Below are 13402 nucleotides of genomic sequence, written 5' to 3'. Positions count from 1 at the left end.
CTCGCGCAATTCCATGGCTCTCGAAACAAAAGAAAAAAAAAAGGAAAACTAGTCGCATAGAATATAATGTTAATCCTCGACATAGAAGACAAAGGGACTACATGGTGATGGTTCCTTTTGTGGTGGAGGAGCGCTGCGTCATGCGTAACCCACCCCCGCCCCCTTTTTTCGTCGCACATGGAAAAAAAGGAGCCAGACGTATATTACGATATAGGACCAGACTCCCCTTCTCGTCTCGCTGGCGTCTCCTGCTGTTCTTCTGCTCCTGTTACGTGGAGGCAGGGCGACCTTGAATCTCGTAACAGCCTCGAATGTGCATTTAATGGGGCGTCGAGGATACAAATCTTTTTCCTTTACATCGAAACCAGAAAGATGTTACTTTATAGAGGCGATTTTATTAAAAAAAAAAAAAAAAATATCGATACAGATTTCTGATTGAAAAATCTACGGATTATTTGCATTTTAATGGTTAAAAACGAAAGACACGAGGTATATCGAATTGAAGTTCCATGTGCGCTATAGAAGAGTATATGGGATATTCGTTCGTTTGATGGGATATCGTGTATAAAATGCTGAAATGTTTCGAGCGAAAAATGAAGCGCGAGATATCGATCACTCGATGATTTCGTAGGAAATTATCACTGACTGTATAATTAAGTTATCGATGCAGATGGAAGAAAAAAAAAAAATTTAATTGTATGTACTCCGTCGAGCCGCTCGCGTTATTATTGATTTTTAGCAGATGCTCAGCATGTGACGCTTTGCGATGACGATGTCAATTTCTGGGCTTCGAGGTCAGCTGTCGGGGGAATGATTCTACGAAAATTTATTTATTTTCGAGGGTGAGAGTCATTATTGAATTGACATGTTGGAAAAGAAGTTTTGATGACGTAATTCTTCACTACGTAGTAATCGAATAAGGATAATTATAGCTACGAGTATGAGATTAGTAAATAATAGCTAGGGGTATGAGTCAACGTGAAAAATTAATGTATTCCATTTTCTTTTGTCTGATGCATATCAAATGTTTTAAATTCTTTAGTATTGATTCAGTCTTAATTTTATATAGTTAAAAAAAAACAAAAAAATTTTTTTAGTAGTAAGGGGCCATCCATAAACTACCTAACGCCATTTAGGGGGGGTAGGGGTATGACAAATTGCGACATTAGGTTACGTGGGGGGGGGGTTAATTAAAAGTAACGTAACTTCACTTTATGCCACAAAAATAAAAAAATAAAAATGCACTATTACATTTTTTCAAATAGAGCGCGTAATTGCAAGTTTCTCAGTCGTGCCATGCTAGGGCTCTGTTCGGAAATGATACGTTGGTTAAGTTTTTGGTTGGTACCTACCCCCACCCCGACTTAACTTACCGACCGTGTGTTCGCACATGTAAACAACAGTTAATCAGCTGATCACGTTTTGGCGCACTTTGAGCGCTTTCAAGTCCTCCCTTTAACCACAAAAGCGCTCAAAGTGCGCCAAAACGTGATCAGCTGATTAACTATTGTTTACATGTGCGAACACACGGTCGGTTAGTAAAGCCAGGGTGGGGGTAGGTGCTGTATTGTACATGTATACTAGTGACACTACTACCAACCTACTCATATTATAAAAGTTGATCACGCAGCAGGGTTTTGTTTTTCTTGTTGACAAGTCGCGACGAAAAAATTAGTCGATAGCAGAGTATTGACACATGCATAACAAAGAATCAGTTTTTTGTTTCAATTATGACACAAGCGCATTTAAGAAAAAAATTTTTTTTTAACAGAAAAAGTTACGTAACATTTACTGGGGGAGGGGGGGAGGGGTCAGGCAAAATGTTACGGCAAATTACGTGGGGGTGGGGGGGGGGTCAAAAAAGGCCAAAAACAGCGTTACGTAGTTTATGGATGGCCCCGAACGAAGTAATTTGATAAAAATTAAGTATCAATCATATACTGTGCAGTACAAAGAGATGATGTTTTAGGTCTTCAAAAATGTAACGAAAAACAAAAAAAGTAGCTAAACTCATGCAAAAAACTAAACTTTTGCATAGCATATACATAAAAATGTTGCAAAGTTTGTTTTATTTTCCTTAAATTTATTTACAATATTTTAATCAGATGTATATTTATTTTTTTCTTCACTTGTAGACCTGCAATTTAAATAATTAAAATTGTGGCAAAAATTAATTTTTTGATAATTAAAAAAAATGTGTATACTTTTCTGTTAAAAAAAAAAAAAAAGAAGCAATATTTTTAAGTAATCATAAAATTAGTAAAAAAAAATGTATTGAATACGAATGATAATAAAAATTAATAATGCAGTCAGTAAGATTTATTCTTATCGTTAAAAAATAATTTGTTTTTTACTTTAACAACAGAATAATCAATAATAATACTTAAATTGTACCACCCCACTGTATTTTTGTTAATATTTTTGAGGCAGTTGCTGTTGGAGAGTTACCTCAAAACATAAGATAAGCTCAGTCATTGTAACTTTGAATCATTGTGGCGAAAAAACAAACTTTTACATGGACGCAGCAGTTAGTGTTTCACGTTTTTAAAGAGAATTTAGTGTTGTATACAAAAAAAGTGTCCTTACAAAAAGTACAATGAAAAAAACGAACAAAATAATGAATAGTTAGTTTCTCTCCAATTAAATCCAGTGGTTCCAGAATAAAAAGTAAAACACTCTAAGTACACTTTTTAATTTAATACAAAAATTCTGATTCTTCAACGAGTCGGGGACTAAATTTTTTATAATGTGTATGGAAGTATTAGTTACGATTGGATTGACATTCATTTGAAACAGTTACATTCCTTAAAATCTAAAAAACAGAATAAATTTTGATTAACAACAACTTTGACTGTTGTATAATTGATCTTCGTTTTATTAGTAATAAAATTTTTCTACCGTTATTAATACTCTTTTTAGTACGTTATTTTTTATTTTATTGAAGCTTAAAACAACATTAAAGACAAAAACAAGATAAAAAAAATCATCAAATATGTACAGAAAACTCATTTCCTGGTATACTAAAGTATTAAATAAAAAAAAATTAACTGTGACCAAAAATATTTGTATTAATGAAGTATTTCAGGAAAATTTGGTATCTCTCTTTCCTTATCGTTTCCATCTCACAATCAGATAACACATAAAACGTAACACGCAGATATAAATTCATGAAATGAAAATAGAGGCTTTCAGTTTCAACCTTTAAATGCCTACTGCGTAATCACTGCGTAAGTCGAAATGAAGTTACATGTGAGCACTATTTTTATCATTACTGCATTATTTATTCAAGAACACGCGTGCCTGGTAAATATGTTATGGAAACAATTCATTACAATCCGTGGGATTGGTTTACTTAAATTTAGGCATTTTTAAGCTTAAAACTTCTGCGATCCAACTTGGATACCTCAATCCAAAGTACACTAATCTAAATGGCATGAAAGTACATGTTACTAGGTTCAATGATGATGTAAACTATGAAGTATTTTACTGGGATCTTAAGACAGACTTACCAGTAGAAACGCATGTGAGTAACAATTTATTGAAACAATTCAACATATCAATATCAAAAGACAAAAAATTGGCGATTTTCCAGTTGAAAAGCAAAGTGTACTCGTACAATCAAAACGGCCACAACAAATCATTTCTAGGGAAATACAGTATTAGTATTTGCTACGAAAATCAATATCACCAGTATTTACCTGTTTTTTTAAGAGTGCCCAAGAACATGCTTAATCGTGTTTGCATCCCAAAGGTAAATCTCAGAAATTTTTCACAGCCGTGAAAATATATGCATGTTTTTTTATCCAACGTTAAAAAATGTCTTGTTTCAGAATAAATACTTTACACTGCTAGTTGGTCAGCTTGAAATCGGGAGACTGATACCAAATATTGGAAGTCTAGGAAAATATTTCTTAATCAAAAACAGTCTAGTATCAAAAACTGACACGATTGTGCAGTGGGGTTCTATAATACAATTTATACCTGGTTCTACGGATGTGAAAGTTTTAGTTCCACCCATCAACCAGATCATATCCACTTCTGGACCTTCATCCACACCTCAACCCACCCCTCAATCATCATTAAAACCCCAAAGTCATGCCACACTCAAACCCCAGCCCGTAACCCTACCTACGTCTGAAACACCTTCATCTACTTATAAACCTGATCCTTTATTTCAAGCCAAGGCTGATATCATACTTGAGAAGGAAATTGAAGCTCTAACTAACAAAACCTTAATAAAAACTGTTAAATAAATTTTGGGCATCATATTACTATGAATCTTAAAAGTGCATTTTAATAAGCAAATAAAGACGTTGAGAATTATTAAGGGAACATTCCGAGTCAACTAAGTGTGGTAAAAAAATTTTTTTGTTAAAGCCTATGTCGATCGACAGTCCTTTGTAAAAAAAAATAATACACTGATTATTCCAGATTTTTTTAACCTTACCAAAACCGTCAGTGTTTCATCACCGAAAGTTTTGTATATTTTCTTGAACCCAATTACCACGAATTTTCTCGCGAAAAAAAAAGAAAAAAAAGTATTTGAGGTTATGTTCTCCCTATTCTCAAAGTTTTAAAGATTAAAATTTTTTTTAGCAAAGATCGTACAAAACGATGTTAAATACTAAGACCACACTTTTTCTTAAATGAACTGTGGTCAAGAAACAGGGAAGTTATTGCAAACACGGGATAACTGTGACCACAGCCATTTAGAGATATAAATGTGAGCTTACAGCTTCCTTCAAGTCATTCTAGCCGCAGTTCGACTTCAATCAAGTGTTAGAAAAATGTAAAAGAGATATTTCGTGTACTCCGTTCGAGACAACTAACTTTATAATTAAGTTTTTGTTGATATTTATTGTTTTTTTTAAATTATTTCCTTATGATTTAAATGGCTGTATGTTATATTTAATAAATTTTACGTTATTGAATAAGTAAACATAATTTCATAACAAACTGAGTGAAGATTTTTTTATTTTTTATTTTTTATTTTATAACCTGAACAAAAAAACTAAAATTGTAAATTTTTACTGCATACAGAGTGACAAAGAAGCCACTGATTCGATTAATTCCAAAAGTGTACATTTACCGTAATATTATACTGTTTCAAGCCGGTAAACACATCGTAAACAAAATTTCTTTTACGATGATGATGGAATGTTTTTCTGTGCAGACACTTAAATTTGTTGTTTATTTTTCTGCTTATGCAAATTCAATTCAAACGAAAGACGAAAACTGGATACCCTGCATCATTGAGGAAATTGCCAACCAAGTTTTTGTGATTAAAGGTCCAAAGTAGTATAGTAGAAATTGTAACTTTAATGTTTGATTAATTATTGAACTCATCGCGTAAGTATTCGCAAATACTCTATGCCACTCTTTTCTTCACTTTTTACTCAAAAAAGGCGATCTTGTGAACTACCCATAAAATCTGTATGACTTGAATAAATTTTTCAATTTTTAATAATCGTATACATACGCAGTATTGTCAATTTCATGAAACAATTTCTTTTTTCTCAACACATAAAGTATCTTTATTTCGTACCACGCTATCCTTATAAATTGATCATTAAAATGATACCATTAAAGACCATTTACAGTTGACAAAACTCCTCAATAATCACAAACAGAATTTGCGTACACTTGATGTACCGCGTTATACATTATCAGTAATCTAATATTACATATCCCCTGACCTAAGGTACAATTGTGCACCTGAGCATTATGTAAGTACAGCATGTGGAGCAGATTACTAACGGCTGTCTGCTTACTCCATAAGCTATATATATGTGTATGCGTCAAGCGCGCTTGCTTCATGGTTTATTGATAATTAGAATATAATTTTTGAAGCAAACCAAACTATAATATTGAGTAATAACGTATATTAATAGGTTATGTTACAAAATTAAGCAAAAAGTTGCAAATCATAATAATTTGTAGAAGTGATAAAGTCTTCGTAAAAATTGAAATAATTTTGTAAATTTTGTAACGGAACTTTATTTTTTCATTAGTGAGCGATGCTATCACACAAATGTGGCAGCGTTACTAGGCACGCCCTTGCAATGGAGTACTTTGCGGCAGCGTGGCCGAGTGGTCTAAGGCGCTGGTTTTAGGCACCAGTCCGCAAGGGCGTGGGTTCGAATCCCACCGCTGTCAGGGACATTTTTTGTCTTGATCATCGATGTCTTTCGCAGAAAACTGTTTTATAAAAACAAAAATGCATAAAGAAAAGATCAGATATTTTGGAAGGTTTTCTCCAAAAGTACCGTGTATTTTATTAAAATTTATGTCCATCGTTAATAATGATTGTTACAACAAACGCATTTGTTCGGAAGAATAATAGAAAAGACATGAGCACTTGGACTACTTTAAATTGTATAAGAATATAAGTATTTGTTGTGGGAACTAAATACAAAAAAATTTGCTTCCAAAATTATGACACACTTTGTCAATGCTGGGATGTATTTCAGATGTATGGAGTTATTCCCGTAAAAGGTTATGTAATACCTTCCGAGTCTTCCGACACGCAACTTTTGATTGGTTCAAAAACAAAAAGTGATTTTTTTTTACGACTCACAGCATGAATTTTATTAACATTTGGTTGTTTAAAATAATTAGTATCTCAGACGTAACAAATAAAATTTTCTTTCGTAAGAATAGTTTAAAGATGATTAATAATCATTCAAAATTTTTTCCATTTTTTTTTTTTTATTCTTGTATAAAGGATACTTAATGATACCCATTAAAACTTAGTGAGTCAGACCTTAAAATAACAAAAATATAAAACTAAAAAAATTTTTGAAAAAAAAAAAAAAAAAAAATTCCCCCACCAAATTGAGTTGTATTCGTAAAATTGTCTCCAAATACTGCACAAAACAAATAAACTCCCAACAAGCCCGACTGGCCAGGCAGCTGCCTATTGTTTCTCAGCTCCCTTTTTAACTCTCGATATCGCTTTGTTTCTCGCTGCAAGGGACAATACCTTCGTTTTTTTACATCATCGAAACGACAATTTTTTTTAGTTCTCCTTTACAGACAGACTCTATTTTTCTTTCCTCCAAATGCGTTCGCGAAACCTTCAACTGTGCACATTGTGCACTCGCTCGCGACAACAGTGAGACACTATACACACACCCACGGCAATTACGCGCCCCAGTTGGACCACGAGGAAGCACACTCATTGTTTTTTTTTTTTTTTCCTGTGCAAACAAGGTGTATATTTCTTTTAAGTTCATAGAGCGATAATTAAGTGGTCCTGAGGCTGGCCCTGGGATCGAGTGCGAAGAGGTCGAGTGGTGTTTGGACGGGCAGAGATGTGGAGGGGGGGTGGGGCTAGATAATGCCCGACGGCTTGAATTAAACAAAGCCGTGCTTTATATGCCCAAAGTGAGCCGTTTAAGACTGCTAATTAAGTTGGCTGTGTTTTAATTCATTCGCATTTAATTTTTCCTTGATACGAGCGCTTTATAATATTATTGCATCCATCAATATTTACACGTGCGCTTTTGTTTGCGCATACTTTTGACGCATTGATATATATATTTTTTTTTATCGTGGCAAACAAATGATTGAACACCCATACCTAGAAAATAAGGCTGGAATCTTAAAGTAATTTTTTTTTTTTTTTTTTTATACATTTCACTAATAAAACTACAATGTCATAGAGTACACGTGTTATAAACTTGACTATTTAGTTATTAACAACGGGTGTTGTGCCATAAATTTCTTTCTTGATGAATTATGTGATAGAGCATTTTTATTCGAGATATGATTGGCTTCGATTGATCACATGGTTATTTGAAGAGAGTCATTTGATATAGTACTCGAGTGTCAATTGTTTTAACAAGGTCCCTACAATCACGAGAATGACGCGTTAAAAAATTTTTGTCAACGAAATATAGTTTTACAGTATCCTTCAAATGACTAAGAGACTATATAGGAAAAAAAATAATTAAGGGATTAAAGGGAACTGAGGTTCAAAAAATTTAAGACGCGTACGATGACCGAACTAATGTAAAAAAAGGAAAATTAAGTTCATGGGCACACATCATACTTTTCTGTTAAAACAGAGTTCAAAGTTGATTTGACTAAAAGAAAAATATAAATGGCCTCTCAAGTCTAGCATTGTAAACTTATTGATACTTACTTACAAAGAAACAACGCGTGACCTAACAGGAATTGGGGTAAAACTACCTGTAAGTGAACACTTTATAAAATTGTACCAGTAGCTTGAACAGCTTGAAAAAGCTATTTTTAATTGAAAGTACATGAAAAAAAAAAATTGTTTCTCATTTCCTTTGATCTTTCTTTAGATAAAACAAAATTTATTTTTTAATAAAAGTCTTGATACTCAATCGATAATAATAGTATGTTAAGCCAGTCGTTATAGTTTTCATAAGACGTGACAAATGAAATCAGAAACAAATTTTTCGATTTGGTTATCTGCAATATATGATAAAAAATGGAAATCAGTAAAAAGTACCTAACATAATCTCTCTCCCATTCAATCAACATGGGATGTTCGAGTACTATGTCAAAAATGCGAATGGATATCAATTCTACTAGGTCATTGGTAAAAAAAAAAACCTAAAAATTCATTTATTAACTGCACACACGACCTAGAAGTGGTTTTATGTTTTCTAAAATATAAACTTACTGGTTGAATATAAAATTACTGGTTCCTAATTAACTTAGATATCGTTGAGTTGACAATAATGGCGGGGGAAAAAAAACGGAAGTTTTTTTGTAATTTTCATTTCAAGCCATCGAATTTTCTTTGATACCGTTTTTAGAAACTCCACGATATTTCTCAATCACGTCTTCCTACCACCCAGTAAATTTTCCTTCTAATTTCGAGTCTTTGGCTAAGCGCGGAATGGCACGCATGAGCACCCCCGCATGCTACAGCTGAAATTCATTCGCTCGAAAAGCTCGAGGAGGAGAGCAGCTTCGGTCCGTCTCTAATTTACCTGGCGCGGAAATTCAATCGAAAAACACGAGCTCCAATCATATTTCGATGCTCAAAGAGCGAAACCGATCAAACGTTCGTTAGACAGAAATTTAATATTAATGGAAGCCGCGTCTTGAAGGTGGAAATAGAGAAGAAGAAAAATTCTTTCATCACCTCTCGTCAGTATAATACACGCATAACAATCGTCTCCTATCTGATGGTCCAATCTATAGGATGCCCGCCCTCCCGCGCTTGCATACAAGGGAAAACGATCGCGCACGTGTTCTGTGCATCGCGAGGGGGTCCGATCTCTCTGGAAAAAGAAGATCTTAAGACAGGGCGTCCAGCTGCGTCACTTTTGCACGCGAGCAATAGGGGCGTGGCGCCGGGGAAGTCTGGTTTCTGCCGATACTGCGGCTCTGGGATGTGTACTGTGACCACCGGACTTCGGATCGAGGATGGAGATTTATCGCTTAGGGATGCGGGGTGTGTTTTGTTCGGGGCTGTCTCTCCGGGTTGGGGTTACGGAGAACTCGTCGTTACACTCATTGGGGTTATTTGGAATTCGTGAATCGGTCGGTGGGAAGAGTAGTGCAGTATATACGATGAACATTTCAAGGTGCCACTGATACATCTTGTACTCAACGAAGCAGATCTAAGTGAGAGATTTAGTTTTTTTCCGAAAATTTTCTCAGGAAATAACGTAACAAAAATAATTTGAAAATTACAGGATGTTATGAAAGTATTTTGTACTTATCGGTTGCGAAATAAAGTTTCCATTTGGTCCAATTTTCGTACAAATTATGTACAAACGTTGGCATATTAAGTTGAATTATTCTGCAACAATTTCAAAATTATTAAACACGAAAAATTAATCGAGCGTTACATGAGAGATGCACTGTTTTTCTAAAAATAATTCAGGAATGGTTTACGAGCGTATATTTATGAGTTTGTACAACATTTTTTTCGATAAATGATTAAAAAAGATTTGACATAACGATAGAATTTAGTCTCAAAATTACTGTTTGAAAAATATTTATGAAAATTTAATAAAACCATTCCGAAAAAATTTTGCACCATGTAGTTTATAAAAAAAAATGCTAAGATACCATTTGCTAGATACTGATTTGTATCAACAGACATTGAATAAATCTTCGAAAAGAAAATAATATACCTTTTTTTAGCAGGATTTTCTGTCACAATAACCTCACAAAACTATATATTTACAATTATAAATCTTGTGATGAAATATACCTAAAATTTAGTCAGGAAAAAAAAAAATTTTCATAATTCTAAAATCGACTAATGATGTAACAAATTAATAATGTAAAATATCCTATTAAACAGTACATTGCAACCGGAGAAATCAGTAAAAATTCTAATCTTACCAATAAACCAGATGCAATAAATTAAAAAATCACTCTTACTGATCTGCAAACACAAACGTTCCTTTTTTTTCTTTTTCCACAGGACAATTTCCACAAAATTTCACATAATCTCGACTCTCACCCCGAATTCCCTTACTCCGAAAATCAAAAGCCCCATAACGCACCCAACAGCTCCGTCCGTCAGAAATAATCCTCGGCGATCGAGCAACCACAATAGAAACGAACGACAAAAGCCTCGTCCATGTCTATATGTACACACGAGCCCACAGTGAGCCTATGTTTACAGAAACACAGGGACGATGAATTTTCCTGCGTCGGGAAAAGTCGAGGGAAGAAAATGGCTGGGGCGTCGGTGGCGCTCCATATTTTATTATTAAGCGGACTTGTGATTCACGTGCGTACGTGGATATATATCGACGAGGGGGGGGGGGGGGTTTCGGTAGCCTTTTCGTGTACATTCGTTTCGCGTTTGGTGCAGTCGGCTTTTATGGATGGACTGAACAGAGAAGGACAATGCAGGGAAAAACGGTCAATAAAGTTTTTTTTTTCAGATTTTTTTCACTTGTAAAGTTTTTTTATAACAACGTACATTTTATCTAATTTTTGCCAATTATGTTGGACTTTTTTCTATTTTGGAGTACTCTTAGTTCAAAAGCTTAAATATATCATGTAAATGATCGATGGATAAATTATGAAAAATTTTTCTCATTTAAAAACGTATATGCATCGTGTGTTAGGGACGTTATAAAGTTATCAAATAATTCAATTTAATTTCATATTAACTCATACTGTTAACAATTTTTTAATGAAAAGGTATGAACTTTAACATAAACGGACGAATATAATGGTGTTATTCTAAATTAAACTATGTACTTAATGCGAATGTTATCATTGCTAATTTATTTGAAGTTTACATATAAGATCTAGGTTAAATTGTGCTACAAAAACTTTTCACTTTTTTGGGAGGCACTTTATTGAAATAAAAATTATCATTTCCGAACACTCTGTTGTAATTTAAAATTCAATTCAATTCTCTCAATTGTATACACCTATAAAATACATGGGTCGAAGATTATTTAAGGGTACCCTTGTGAAGGATTGATGCGAACCCACAAGCAATTTAAAAATGAAATGTAAAGAAAAAAAAAAACATCCACCAAAATTTCTGTTGCCACAGATTATTATTATCAAAGAGCCTGACATATCTGGTTTATGTACATATTTATATACATGCAAAGGAACGTTTCCATAGAAGTCTAGGTCAATGCTAGGCGCCGTTGAATCCTTGCCAAAATCAACTGACCCCATGCCATCGAGCGAAAAACTCTACAGGTATATATATATATAACCCAAGCACGATTTAACGACCAAGCACTGCGGGTGGTTTCACACCCGCTTTGTTCCACGTGGAGCAACTGATGTCGTGTTGAAAAGAAACGTTCTAAAAGATGACTATTTACTGTAAAAAAAAATTAGTTTGTTCTTTAACGGAGTAATTGGTGAGGAAATCATCGTATAGTCTTTTTTAAAATGTTCTTTTGATTCATCACAATTGCGTGTTTATAGTTTTTTTTTCCCCTTGAGGGGTGAACGATGGACTTTTAACGTATAGAAATAATTCAAAATTATTTCAATGAATTCATAATGATTGCACAATAATGTTATTGGCTACTTTATCACAAGTTATTTGCTTTATTAGTTTATGTTTTGTATTTTTTTTATTTTTAAATATTGCTCTTGAAATTATTAAAAATAAAAACTGTATAAAATACTAGAATCACTTTATATACGATTAAAATGCATTAGAAAAAATTTAAACTTCCTATTTTTAATTAAAGTTTGACAGTATTGTACAAACAAAATCTACTCTTTTCTCTTTTTTTATGTAAAGTTCAAAATATTTATTCACTCATTAGGTACTGAAAATTCGATTATGGAATGATTTTATTACATTTAAAAAATGGTTTGAATGATTTTAATTGACTTGAGATTCTTTACAGTAGGGCAAGTCCAAATAAATTCATTGATCAAATAATCTTTTTAGTGATTAGTTTTTTCTCGGAAAATAAGCAAACATCATTAAGTAAAAAATAAATGAATAATTTTGTTTTCATCCCTACACTTAACGAATCATCTATTTTAACCAGTGTAAGATTTTTACACAATTTACTATTCCAGTGGGGCAAAAAAATAACGTATTTATTGGAAACTAAAAAGAACAAAAAATAAAATAAAATAAAAAATACGCGTCAAAAGCACTAAAAAAAGCGCGCAGTTTGATCCGAAAATCCGATCACTCAATTAAATTAATCACTGCACACTTCGTCAATTGAATCTCGGCTCGAACAAAAAAATCATCATCTCACTAATCCTCCACCAGCGCGCCGGTTGGATAATTGAATTTCAAAGATAAAAAAGAAAAAAATGGAAAAGCAGTAAAGCCTAATGAAAGTTAACAATGCCTGCAGAGGTGGACAATGAAACGGAGAATCATCCAGAGCCCGTATAGACCGAATTAAAAAGGCCGCTTTGGAACGTATGCACAATAACACCTTTTCGCTGAAAAAAAAAAATTCTGACACGGGCGAAAAAAAAAGTTAATCGGATTCGCGTGGCGCCTATATATGAATCATACTTAATCCCCCAATCCATTCGTTCCGTTCATTCTTGTATGGGTAATATGAGCGCATGCCTGTGTAACATTGCGCATGTAGTGTATGGAAGGAAAATACGGGCATCTGGAATTCTCGATGGAATGCCTATCTGGATTCCGGACGTGATCTGCCATGGACTTTGGTTATATGAAGGCGTTTCTGGTGAAAGTTTGCCCTACAGCACGCGAATTGACTAATTGAGTTGCTGCGGTGGTGCTAAAGGACTCGATTGGAGTTTTGAGTAATTGGTTCAAAGATATTTTTCGTCCATCAATGCTGAAATTATACACATAGATTGAGGTACAATCACAGACTATCAAACATTTTGAAACGAATTTTTTCTCTCATAAAGTGTAAGAATTGTTTTTTCCGTGAAGAATTATTTTTTTATTACTTATTTCAATAGAGTT

At 33.6% G+C, this 13402-nt stretch overlaps 1 protein-coding gene and 1 non-coding gene across 2 annotated transcripts in view; one reads left to right on the top strand and one right to left on the bottom strand.

The window, feature by feature from the left end:
• gogo (thrombospondin-1 like protein golden goal) overlaps positions 1–13402 on the bottom strand; it is a 193071-nt gene that overhangs the window by 125381 nt on the left and 54288 nt on the right. The gene's annotated exons all lie outside the window — the stretch shown is intronic.
• On the top strand, positions 6077–6156 carry TRNAL-UAG (transfer RNA leucine (anticodon UAG)). Its single transcript has one exon. It is a non-coding gene; the product is annotated as a tRNA-Leu (tRNA).

The sequence above is a fragment of the Copidosoma floridanum genome, unplaced genomic scaffold (genome assembly GCF_036245765.1).
Source record: "Copidosoma floridanum isolate Cflo_tuat_1 unplaced genomic scaffold, Cflo_Japanese_pri ptg000035l, whole genome shotgun sequence".
NCBI classification, from domain to species: domain Eukaryota; kingdom Metazoa; phylum Arthropoda; class Insecta; order Hymenoptera; family Encyrtidae; genus Copidosoma; species Copidosoma floridanum.
This window is presented reverse-complemented; position numbering and strand designations above follow the sequence as displayed.